The sequence below is a fragment of the Haliotis rufescens genome, unplaced genomic scaffold (assembly GCF_023055435.1).
Source record: "Haliotis rufescens isolate VD_foot unplaced genomic scaffold, xgHalRufe1.0.p SCAF_82, whole genome shotgun sequence".
Lineage (NCBI taxonomy): Eukaryota > Metazoa > Mollusca > Gastropoda > Lepetellida > Haliotidae > Haliotis > Haliotis rufescens.
Genome location: NW_025964375.1, coordinates 732,054 through 744,482, shown reverse-complemented (window position 1 = coordinate 744,482; position 12,429 = coordinate 732,054).

Genomic DNA, 12,429 nt, shown 5'->3' with positions numbered 1-12,429 from the left:
AAGCAATAAGACGCACACAAAGACTCCTGTTCTCAGTGCCAGGCTTGAGCCTCGAGGCATGTGCAACATGGCGATACGCATGACTGACCGTCGTCTTGCTCTGTCACGCATAAATGCTTGTTACGTCGCCAGAAAACATCATACACGTCCTCTATACGTCTCCAAATCGCAGCCCATATTCTTCGTAATTACCACGGTCACTTACGAGGTATTGTTAGGAGTTTTACCAGCTCAAATCAGTAAATTCAACGGAGCTCGTTCATGTACGCGTTGTCACCCTCCCACCAGGTGGCACCCCCACTTGTATTTTAGTAAAATTCAGGAACTCCTGCATCCGCAGTGTTTGGACCTCGAAGGAGTTTATTTTTGAAACAGAATTAGCAACTAACTCAATCAACACATCCCGTGACAGCTAGCCTCAGACCAGTCACACCTCGTAGATATATGTAGAGGTGAAAAGAGTTATATTGAAGTGAAACGTCCAGAAAAGAATTATGGTGTTGTAAACAAGCAAAAAACTGTAAGTGTTGCTACAGGGATGACGTGTGTAGGTAGTCAGAGGTTGTAAATATGGCCGTAGTCTGGACGACATGTACGTTAAACGAAATTGACACAACTACCACAAAAAACGGTTCAATGGCCCGGAAATCCGGTGAAATGACGGTGAATCTCAATGACCAACAGTTCAAAGTACACGTTACTGTGTCGCACTTACGGGTCACCGACCACGCTAGATGGTGTTTGGTTTTGCTATTCACCACCCGTTTTTTTTTTTAACAGAAATGTGCATTATTACACATACATTTACTTTGCCGTACAAGTACCAGTTTATAATCAGTATCGAGCTGGCAGAGTTCCAGCCTTATCGACTCCCCGTGACTACATTGAACAGGTGTGGTATATAAAGTAGACAAGTTTAATCTTAATTCTCCAAAGACATTGTCACCAAATGAAGCAACACTTATCTTGGTCATGTTGGATAAACCAACATACCTGGACGATGAATCAGTTACATAAGTTTCGAAATGACTGAGTTAATCATGACAGTTCAAACGCGGTGAAATACTTTCGTTGTGATGTTAAACGTACTGGTTGTGCTTGTCGCATGTCACAAGAGTCAAAACCAATGCACCTTTGACAGTACAATACTTAATACTAAACGTTCAAAAGCTTTTAATAAAATCGTCAACGCCAGAGAATAACCAGTCTCGATTATCCCCCGAAATCTCATTTCATTGGGAGTAAAAGGAAAAAAAACAAAAAAAACGCTGAAAATTTTATGAATGGATCACCGATAATCAGTGAAGACAAGCACAAATATTTGTTTTATCAATTTGGATATTAATACTCTTTTATTTTGATATAATTACTAGTATTTCGAAAACGATACGTGAATATAATCTGAGTACCCCCGGTACAATGTCTTTTGCCCCAAAAGACGCCATGTTAATATTTTTCTGACCAGATATATCTGTAGGTGTATTTGCACATCATGTCTGAATATCGACAGTTAAAAAGGAAAAAAACGACATTATTAATTTAATGAAATTTAATTATTTGCAGAACAGGAATAGTATCAATGTAGTGATCATGTGTATCCAACGAGTCCTTTTATATGTCGTGATGTTCTGCTTGGGGAGGTAAAGTGTGAGGTGAGCTTCATGCATGTGTATCCAACGAGTCCTTTTATATGTCGTGATGTTCTGCTTTGGGAGGTAAAGTGTGAGGTGAGCTGCATGCATGTGTGTCCAACGAGTCCTTTTATATGTCGTGATGTTCTGCTTGGGGAGGTAAAGTGTGAGGTGAGCTGCATGCATGTGTGTCCAACGAGTCCTTTTATATGTCGTGATGTTCTGCTTGGGGAGGTAAAGTGTGAGGTGAGCTGCATGCACGTGTGTGGGTGTGTTTGTGATTGTCTGCTTGTACTGATGCAGTATCATGGTGTTCGCCGACTGAGATACCATGTCGCATTTAAACATGGATGCCAAATAAAGTATACTGACTCCGGGCTGACTTCTCCTTTTTTCACTTAATGCCGAGCACCAGCCTTGGCAAAAGTGAGTGAGTTGGGTTTAACGCCGCCTTTAACAGTATTCCAGTTACATCGCGGCGTGTCAGCTTAATGTGGGAGGAAAGCCCGATGTGAAGCATGTCTTAGACGTCTACCAATTTTGGTGAAACCCACGAGCACGGGTATGGTGCTGATAAACCTAACATATTCGGGGCGAACCGGGATTCGAACCCATAGTCATAGATCTCGACTGGGTCACCCGTGTCCACTGGCTGGGCAAAAGAACAAGTACCATATTTTAACGTCTTTTGGTATGACGCGGTCATGGGGTCGAATCACCGTCCTTCCGCTATCCGGCCAATATTTTAATAGACACTCTAAAGTCAAGGCCTAGATCTATGCCATGGCGCTAAAACACTTTGAACAAAACCTTGTAGTTTGTATCAATTTATTTAAGTTCGATAAAATGTCAACTCTCATTATAACGACCTAAGGGGTTTCCCAACAACCTATGCTTGTCGTATGAGGCGACAAGATGGATCGGGGGGTCAGGCTCCGTGACTTGGTTGATTGTGTGCCATCGTACCCCGTAGGTATGGAAGGTTTCTCATAATATCAATCATTGGGTTGCCTGGTCCGGACACGTGTATTTACGTTGCTGCTGTCATATAGCTGGAATAGTGCGGCTCAAAATAACAATCAAACAAACATCTTACAATTCAAATTACTGTTCACTTCAGCCTACTGGCCGGGGTAAACTAAACGTGCTCAGCATTACTCTGTTTAATTACTCATGTTCGTGAGGAAATCGGTTATTTTGCCGGGAGACGTGATTCGTGGGTCGAGTGTCTGAACAACGCTCTATCTTTCCTGGAGATAAATAAGTAAACACGGTGACTTTGTTGATAGCGGGCACGATTTCATATCATGTACAGTGTGAACATTGTCGTCCCATGGCGGTGTCTGATTCCACCTAAGGGGCACGGGTGTCACTCAATCCACCTTAATGGTCGAGTTCTATTCCTTCATGTACATGTGTATATTCATGTCTTAGCTGCACGGACATGTATACGTTATCGTGGGGAGATGGGTTAGAAGAGATCCACACCACACGATCATTTAGTTTTTTCTTCATTTGTTTTTACTGTTGATGGGCGACTAATTTGAACCGGGTGGTACGACTCTGTTACATAATTGTGAAAGATTTCGCTTGTTTTCAGTCACTGGTTTGCCTGATCCAGATGACCGCCTCCGTGGTCTAGTGGTAGAGCGTCCGCTCGGAGAGCGGAAGGTCCGGGGTTCGATCCCCGACCGCGTCATACCAAAAGACGTTAAAAGATGGTACTTGTTGTTACCCTGTCTGGCGCTCGGCATTAAGGGGCTAAAACAAGGACTGGTCGGCTCGGAGTCAGTATACTGTGTCTGAGTGGGATATTCGTGTTAAACTGCGGCATGGTATCTCAGTGAGCTAGCACTGTAAATCGGCATCAGTCCGGACTAGTACAAGCAGCCACACACACACACGTGCATGCACGTCGCTATATAAGTGCAATCTTGGACGCGACGTTAAACCCCATTTCACCTCACCTCACCTGATCCAGATGCTTTAAAGGCGGACGTGATATACATGTAACGGGGAGATAGTTGAAAGTGTCGTCAAGCTGCATACACTCATGAACTCTAATGTTACAATTAAAGCGAGAAAAAACATTGCCATTATCACATTACAACTCTACTGAAAACGTCCATTGTACGATTCCAACTATGTCAACGTGAGGATCAGGGGTAGAATAGGTTTTCAGCAGCCCAAGCTTGCCGTAATAGGCGACTAAAGGGACAAGTTCTGTACCAAAAATATGTGACAAGAGGGATGATTTTGATTTTCCGTTCGGGAATTGTCCCTGCATGTCGAGACCCGTGACGATCCGGGATAGAATAGGTCTTCACCAACACATGCTTGCCGTAAAAGGCGACTATGCTTGTCGTAATTATAAGAGGCGACGGGATCGGGTGGTCAGACTCGCTGACTTGGTTTATGCATGTCATCGTATCCTAATTGCGTGGATTGATGCTCATGATGTCAATCACTGGATTGTCTGGTCAGACTATTTTTTCAGACCGCCGCCATATAGCTGGAATATTGCTGAGTGCGGCGTTAAACAAAAAAGCTAAACAAACAAACAAACATAAGCATATGGTGTGTGTGTTGGGGGGGGTGAGGGGTGGCTCAGCTTGGGATGTTTGCTGAGAAAGACAGGTACTTCACCTTAATGATAGGTGAGACTGAAGTGATATACAGGATATAGGGCCAAGGGGAAGGCCAGAACTTGCGTGAAACACGTGAAGTCTAGATGAAGTCTAGATGATATTATCCCGAGATAGAAAGAGAGGGAGTGGAGAGAGAGAATCATCTCAACGATGTTTATAGCTTTCGGTGAGTTTATTCTGTGACACCATACACCAAGACAAAACTATTTCCCAGCCAGTGACTGAAGAGTTAGAAAAAGTTATAATCGTCATGATCTATTTTGAAATGCACATGAACGTAAAATGTGTAGGCTTTGTAGACGTGGGCGTCGAATAACGCTGATATACGCTATAGACATGAGAAATACAATACCTATGTATAACAAGCGACTTTCATATCAAGAAGATTATGTACGTAGTGATATTTGAGATTTAATGTCTTTTTCTACTCTGTTCTATTCTTAAAAGTCGTTCTCGTATCAAGGAACGTCATTCTGAGATTTATATACACGCGTGGAGTATAAGTCTATTATGGCCTTGTTGGAGAAAATAACCTTGATTCACAATGCTATGTATATGTCATCTAACGCTCATTGCAAGAAACCTATCTGTCTTATCTGCAAATGAGATGTTACGACATCCACAGTCAATACTGTTTTCGATTAGGATTTCTTTTCGTTTTTATTTCTTTAGACGATGTACCGACGTTGAAACGTTTCTTTCTAATGAGGCTTATAAGATACTGTGTCAGAGGTTTCATGAGCTACTGTATCATGGAATCACCTCATGTTTTATCATTCATTCAGTTCATAATATAGCTTGGAATAAGCTCCAAATGTAACCAGCGTATACAGCACGTATAAAAGGCTAACATAATTAAATAAATTTACAATGTAACGTGGTAGGGACATGCTTATCCTTTTTCCAGGTCCATTGAACAAAATCCACAGCTATTTGCCCTTAACGCCAAGTGGAATTCGTTTCTGTAGAAAATCTAGGATTGTTATTCTCTTGCATTGACTATATATATAATTTAATTGCAACACACTTGTAGAGGTATTTTGAATTATAACATTAAAAACAACAATACGGAGACACTATTTCCCAATATCTCAAACTGTATGGACACGCTATTTCTCAATATCTCCAACTGTACGGGTATTCTATTTCTCAATATCTCCAACTGTACGGGTATTCTATTTCTCAATATCATCAACTGTACGGACACACTATTTCTCAATATCATCAACTGTACGGACACACTATTTCTCAATATCATCAACTGTACGGACACACTATTTCTCAATATCATCAACTATATGGACACACTATTTCTCAATATCATCAACTGTACGAACACACTATTTCTCTATATCATCAACTATGTGAACACACTATTTCTCAATATCATCAACTATGTGAACACATTATTTCTCAATACCATCAACTGTACGGACACACTATTTCTCAATATCATCAACTGTACAGACACACTATTTCTCAATATCATCAACTATGTGGACACATTATTTCTCAATATCATCAACTGTACGGACACACTATTTCTCAATATCATCAACTGTACGAACACACTATTTCTCAATATCATCAACTATATGGACACATTATTTCTCAATATCATCAACTGTACGGACACACTATTTCTCAATATCATCAACTGTACGAACACACTATTTCTCAATAGCATCAACTGTACGAACACACTATTTCTCTATATCATCAACTATGTGAACACACTATTTCTCAATATCATCAACTATGTGAACACATTATTTCTCAATATCATCAACTGTACGGACACACTATTTCTCAATATCATCAACTGTACAGACACACTATTTCTCAATATCATCAACTATATGGACACATTATTTCTCAATATCATCAACTATATGGACACATTATTTCTCAATACCATCAACTGTACAGACACACTATTTCTCAATATCATCAACTATATGGACACATTATTTCTCAATATCATCAACTATGTGAACACATTATTTCTCAATATCATCAACTGTACGGACACACTATTTCTCAATATCATCAACTGTACGAACACACTATTTCTCAATATCATCAACTATGTGGACACGTTATTTCTCAATATCATCAACTGTACAGACACACTATTTCTCAATATCATCAACTGTACGAACACACTATTTCTCAATATCATCAACTATGTGGACACATTATTTCTCAATATCAACAACTATATGGACACACTATTTCTCAATATCATCAACTGTACAGACACACTATTTCTCAATATTATCAACTGTACGGACACATTATGTCTCAATATCATCAACTATGTGAACACACTATTTCTCAATACCATCAACTATAAGGACACATTATTTCTCAATATCATCAACTGTGTGGACACACTATTTCTCAATATCACCAACGGCGTGGACACACTATCAATATCATTAACTGTAGGGACACATTATTTCTCGATGGCAATATGTGAAGCCTATTTCTGTTGTCCCTCGCCGCGATATTGCTGGAATAGTGCTAAAAGCGGCGTAAAACAATACTCACTCGGTAATCTCACATATGTGGATATGCCATTTATGTCATAGAATTCACAGATTAGCAGATTTGAAAATCAGAAGATCGCCTTAAAATGATCAATACGATTGGAAATTGCTGAAATTATGCCAAATTACATTCATTCTCAATCTCTTACTACACATTAAAGATAAGAATAGTTACGCTCAAGATAGGGGGTGCAAGAGTACAAATGTACAAGAAATAAGAACTACAAGAGCATTTTGTCCCGGTGTCTGGCTTTACACAGTATCTCGGGTACTTGCAGTCGTTATAGAGGCACCGCACCCCTTAGTGACGAAAGACCAACAAACTGATTCATGGACTAAAAATATCTTTGGATTAACTATTCACGTTTAAACCTGCAGCTGAACTAGATCACAATATTTAAACAGGATCTGCGTGCGCAGACTATCAACGTACACCGTCTTGTCGCACAGGGTCAGGGGTCATGTCGGATCAGGGGTCAGATATACGTAGTGAGGGCGGTATATTAGTGTGTGCACATTGCGTGCCGTGGTAGAGTAAAACGCTGACCTGGTTAATTAATACCGTTTTGTGAATACATACCGTTATGTGCGCAAACATGAAACGTGAAGTAGTCAATGAAGATATTGACAATGGATCACTGAAACGATTACAAGAGTGAGTCTGCATTTAAGGTGTGTGTACCTTAGACTACTTGCGCAATGTTAAGTAAATAATCAACAATGCCAGCTATGGGGAGACGGGTGGTGGAAGAGAGAGAGGGGGGTGAAGGGGGGGGGGGGGGGGGGTGAAGGGGGGGGGGGGGGGTGAAGGGGGGGGGGGGGGGGCTCAGCTGGGTATGTTTGCTGAGAAAGACAGGTACTTCACCTTAATGATAGGTGAGACTGAAGTGATATACAGGATATAGGGCCAAGGGGAAGGCCAGAACTTGCGTGAAACACGTGAAGTCTAGATGAAGTCTAGATAATATTATCCCGAGATAGAAAGAGAGGGAGTGGAGAGAGACAAAAAGAGAGAGAGACTGAGAGAGAGAGAGGTGAAGGGGTGGGAGAGAGGGCGAGAGAGGGAATGAGAGGGAGAGGAGAGCGAGGTGAGGAAGTGGAAAGAGAGACCGAGAGAGGGAAAGAGAGGGAGAGGAGAGAGAGAGATAAAAAAGAGAGAGAGATGGAGAGAGAGGGAGAGAGAGAGGTGAGGAAGCGGGAGAGAGAGGGCGAGAGAGGAAAAGAGAGGGAGAGGAGAGACAAAAAGAGAGAGAGATGGAGAGAGAGGTGAGGAAGTGGGAGAGAGAGGGCGAGAGAGGAAAAGAGAGGCAGGGGCGAGAGAGAGAGAGAGAGAGAGAGAGAGAGAGAGAGAGAGAGAGTATATTAATACCGTTTTGTGAATACATACCGTTATGTGCGCAAACATGAAACGTGAAGTAGCCAATGAAGATATTGACAATGGATTCCTGAAACGATTACAAGAGTGAGTCTGCATGTACCGTACTGAGAAAGACAGGTACTTCACCTTAATGATAGGTGAGACTGAAGTGATATACAGGATATAGGGCCAAGGGGAAGGCCAGAACTTGCGTGAAACACGTGAAGTCTAGATGAAGTCTAGATAATATTATCCCGAGATAGAAAGAGAGGGAGTGGAGAGAGACAAAAAGAGAAAGAGATTGAGAGAGAGAGGTGAGGGGGTGGGAGAGAGGGCGAGAGAGGGTATGAGAGGGAGAGGAGAGCGAGGTGAGGAAGTGGAAAGAGAGACCGAGAGAGGGAAAGAGAGGGAGAGGAGAGAGAGAGATAAAAAAGAGAGAGAGAGATGGAGAGAGAGGGAGAGAGAGAGAGGTGAGGAAGCGGGAGAGAGAGGGCGAGAGAGGAAAAGAGAGGCAGGTGAAGGGGAGGGGGGGGGGGGGGGGGGCTCAGCTGAGGATGTTTGCTGAGGAAGACAGGTACATGACCTTAATGATAGGTGAGACTGAAGTGATATACAGGATATAGGGCCAAGGGGAAGGCCAGAACTTGCGTGAAACACGTGAAGTCTAGATGATATTTTTCCAAGATAGAAAGAGAGGGAGTGGAGAGAGACAAAAAGAGAGAGAGATTGACAGAGAAAGGTGAGGGAGTGGGAGAGAGAGGGAGGGAGAGAGAAGGAGAGAGAGGTGAGGAAGTGGGAGAGAGGGCGAGAGAGTAAAAGAGAGGGAGAGGAGAGAGACAAAAAGAGAGATAGAGGGAGAGAGAGAGAGAGAGAGAGGGGAAGAAGGAGAGAAGGAAAGGAGAGGCAATTAAAGACATATGGGAGGAGAAACATGAAGACGAGTATTGGAATGGAAGATGATAATAGGGAAAGAGAGTCAGCGATAGACAAAGACTGAGAGAAAAAGGAGACGGGGACAGGTCGAAAAAATAATCTGAGAGAGAATTCAAGAGGCAAAAGTAGAGAGAACACGGGACAGAGTACAGCAGACAAATGCATCAGAGAAAGGAAAATGATCGAGATGTATAGTGAGAGGAACTAGAATGGGGAAGTAGAAGCGATAAAGGCCGATTCGTTTGTAAAGCGATGTAGCGTGTCGGGTAAGCTTCCCGTTCAGCGACATTGCAGAAATATCACAACGAGGAATACAAACAAGACGTACGCTTCACAAATCAAACGCGGTTTACCCACGTGACGGGTGAACTGACAGGCCACCTGCAGGACGGCCTATCATCCCCGGAAAGTGAAGGGTGTGGTAGGTGACAGACAGCTAGAGGACGAGGCAGCCTATATACTTGTAGTGAAGGTGATAGCCACAGTGGTGAGTGGCTTGGTAAGAGTGAGAGTGAGATATATGGTGAGAGTGATAGTGTGATATAGCTGTGTAGTATATTGAGTGTAAGAGTGAGATATAGTTGTGTGGTATGGCGAGTGTAAGAGTGAGATATAGTTGTGTGGTATGGCGAGGGTGAGAGTGAGATACAGCTGTGTGGTATGGAAGGTGTGAGAGTGAGATACAGCTGTGTGGTATGGAAAGTGTGAGAGTGAGATACAGTTGTGTGGTATGGCGAGGGTGAGAGTGAGATATAGTTGTGTGGTATGGCGAGGGTGAGAGTGAGATACAGCTGTGTGGTATGGAAAGTGTGAGAGTGAGATACAGTTGTGTGGTATGGCGAGGGTGAGAGTGAGATATAGTTGTGTGGTATGGCGAGGGTGAGAGTGAGATACAGCTGTGTGGTATGGAAGGTGTGAGAGTGAGATACAGCTGTGTGGTATGGAGAGTGTGAGAGTGAGATATAGTTGTGTGGTATGGCGAGGGTGAGAGTGACATAGCTGTGTGGTATGGAAGGTGTGAGAGTGAGATTCAGTTGTGTGGTATGGCGAGGGTGAGAATGGGATACAGCTGTGTGGTATGGAAGGTATGAGAGTGAGATATAGGTATGTGGTATGGAGAGTGTGAGAGTGAGATATAGCTATGTGGTATGGAGAGTGTGAGAGTGAGATGTAGCTTTGTGGTATGGAGAGTGTGAGAGTGAGATATAGCTATGTGGTATGGAGAGTGTGAGAGTGAGAGTGATTTGGTTGGTTTGTTTGTTGTTTAACGCCGCACTCAGCAATATTCCAGCTATATGACGGCGGTCTGTAAATAATCGAGTCTGGACACCTTTTACGGCAAGCATGGGTTGCTGAAGACCTATTCTACTCCGGAAGCTTCACGGGTCGAGTAAGAGTGAGATATATGTATGTTGTATGGGGAGTGTGAGAGTGAGATATAGGTATGTGGTATGGAGAGTGTGAGAGTGAGATATAGCTATGTGGTATGGAGAGCGTGAGAGTAAGATATAGTTATGTGGTATGGAGAGTGTGAGAGTAAGATATAGCTATGTGGCATTGAGAGTGTGAGAGTGAAATATAGCTTTGTGGTATGGAGAGTGTGAGAGTGAGATATAGGTATGTGGTATGGAGAGTGTGAGAGTGAGATATAGGTATGTGGTATGGAGAGTGTGAGAGTGAGATATAGGTATGTGGTATGGAGAGTGTGAGAGTGAGATATAGCTGTGTGGTATGGAGAGTGTGAGAGTGAGATATAGTTATGTGGTATGGAGAGTGTGAGAGTAAGATATAGTTATGTGGCATGGAGAGTGTGAGAGTGAGATATAGCTATGTGGCAAAGCTAATGCTAATGCTAAACAGGATATTGTTACATGGCTTTGTAATATGTTAAGAACATTAAAAATAACAGATGCACGCGTACACTGAAACCCGTTAAACCGGGCGATTTGAATGGTAGATTGCCCTAATAGTAATGGCACAGATGGATGTGTATCCTGACCAGAAGCTTCGGGCATTGACTGTGTTACATAGTCGACGATAAGATACATCTATGTAGATGTTATTTGTCTATACATCACTGATAAATTGTTCGATTTTTTGTGTGTATGTGGATATGTATTTTCTAAGTTAATACCAGCGTTTGTTTCTATAACAATCATGTGCACTCTTCTGTACAGTGTCAGGCAAAAATACCGACCTTCGTAAGCAAATTGTTGGTTGGTTGGTTTGTTGTTTAACGCCGCACCCAGCAATATTCCAGCTATGTGACGGCGGTTGCAAATTGTGTGAATGGCGGGTGATAACGGCACAGGACATGTTTTCGCTTTTCACGAACAACTGGAGTCATCTCTGATTGTCAGTGATCCATTCACATAATTTTCACTGGTATGTTTCCTTCTACATCCAGTGATATCTGTTTCGGCGGATAATCTTCACTGGTATGTTTCCTTCTACATCCAGTGATATCTGTTTCGGCGGATAATCGAGACTGGTTATTTTCTGGCGTTGACATTTTATAATTTATACAAAGGGTAATATATTCCATTGTTGCTGACATTCTTTGAATGTGTGGAAGGTGTTTTATACGCGTGTTCGCCAACACCTGGAGTCAGCGTTACATGACAGTGATTCATAATCACTAAAGATTTAGTCCGAATCGTACAATGGACTCTGCTTTGAGGAAAGAAATCTTACGGAATTGGTTTTTCAGCATTTTTTTTCGCTAGTTAACTTGAAATATGACACTATGCATTGAAAAACGTTTTTGACATTTGAAATTCATTTTATTTTGCACCATGGGATACACTCTACACTGTTCTGTGAGAGTATGTCCGCGTGTAGCCGTCAAAGGGAAATAACTCTTTCTGAACCTTAGAATACGCCAAGCGTCCATAAAATACTCAAAAGAAGCTCCATAGCTGAACAGCCTATTCAATATTTTAACGGTTTGCGTACTTGTAGCTATAGCGACAGTGAGTAATAATGGTTAGCGGATAAAAGGAATGAATATAACAAAGATTTGATTACCATTGGGAATAGTATTGGTTAGTATGATAACGGCGTCTCTCAGTATCTAAGAGACACCCGATCTTGATTAAATTTTGGACAAGGATGTTGGGATATCCGTGTCTGAGATTGTTTTCAAGGCGAACCCGACACGCGAAAACACTAAGATGGCGATGCGTTATTGTGAAAATATTAATGTACACTTTACTAGATGCTACTTATACTGTCATCCTTAATTCACATTTTAAGCATAACTGATCCCTTCATCATTACCGCCTTTTATCGATTAAACGCCCGGGAGT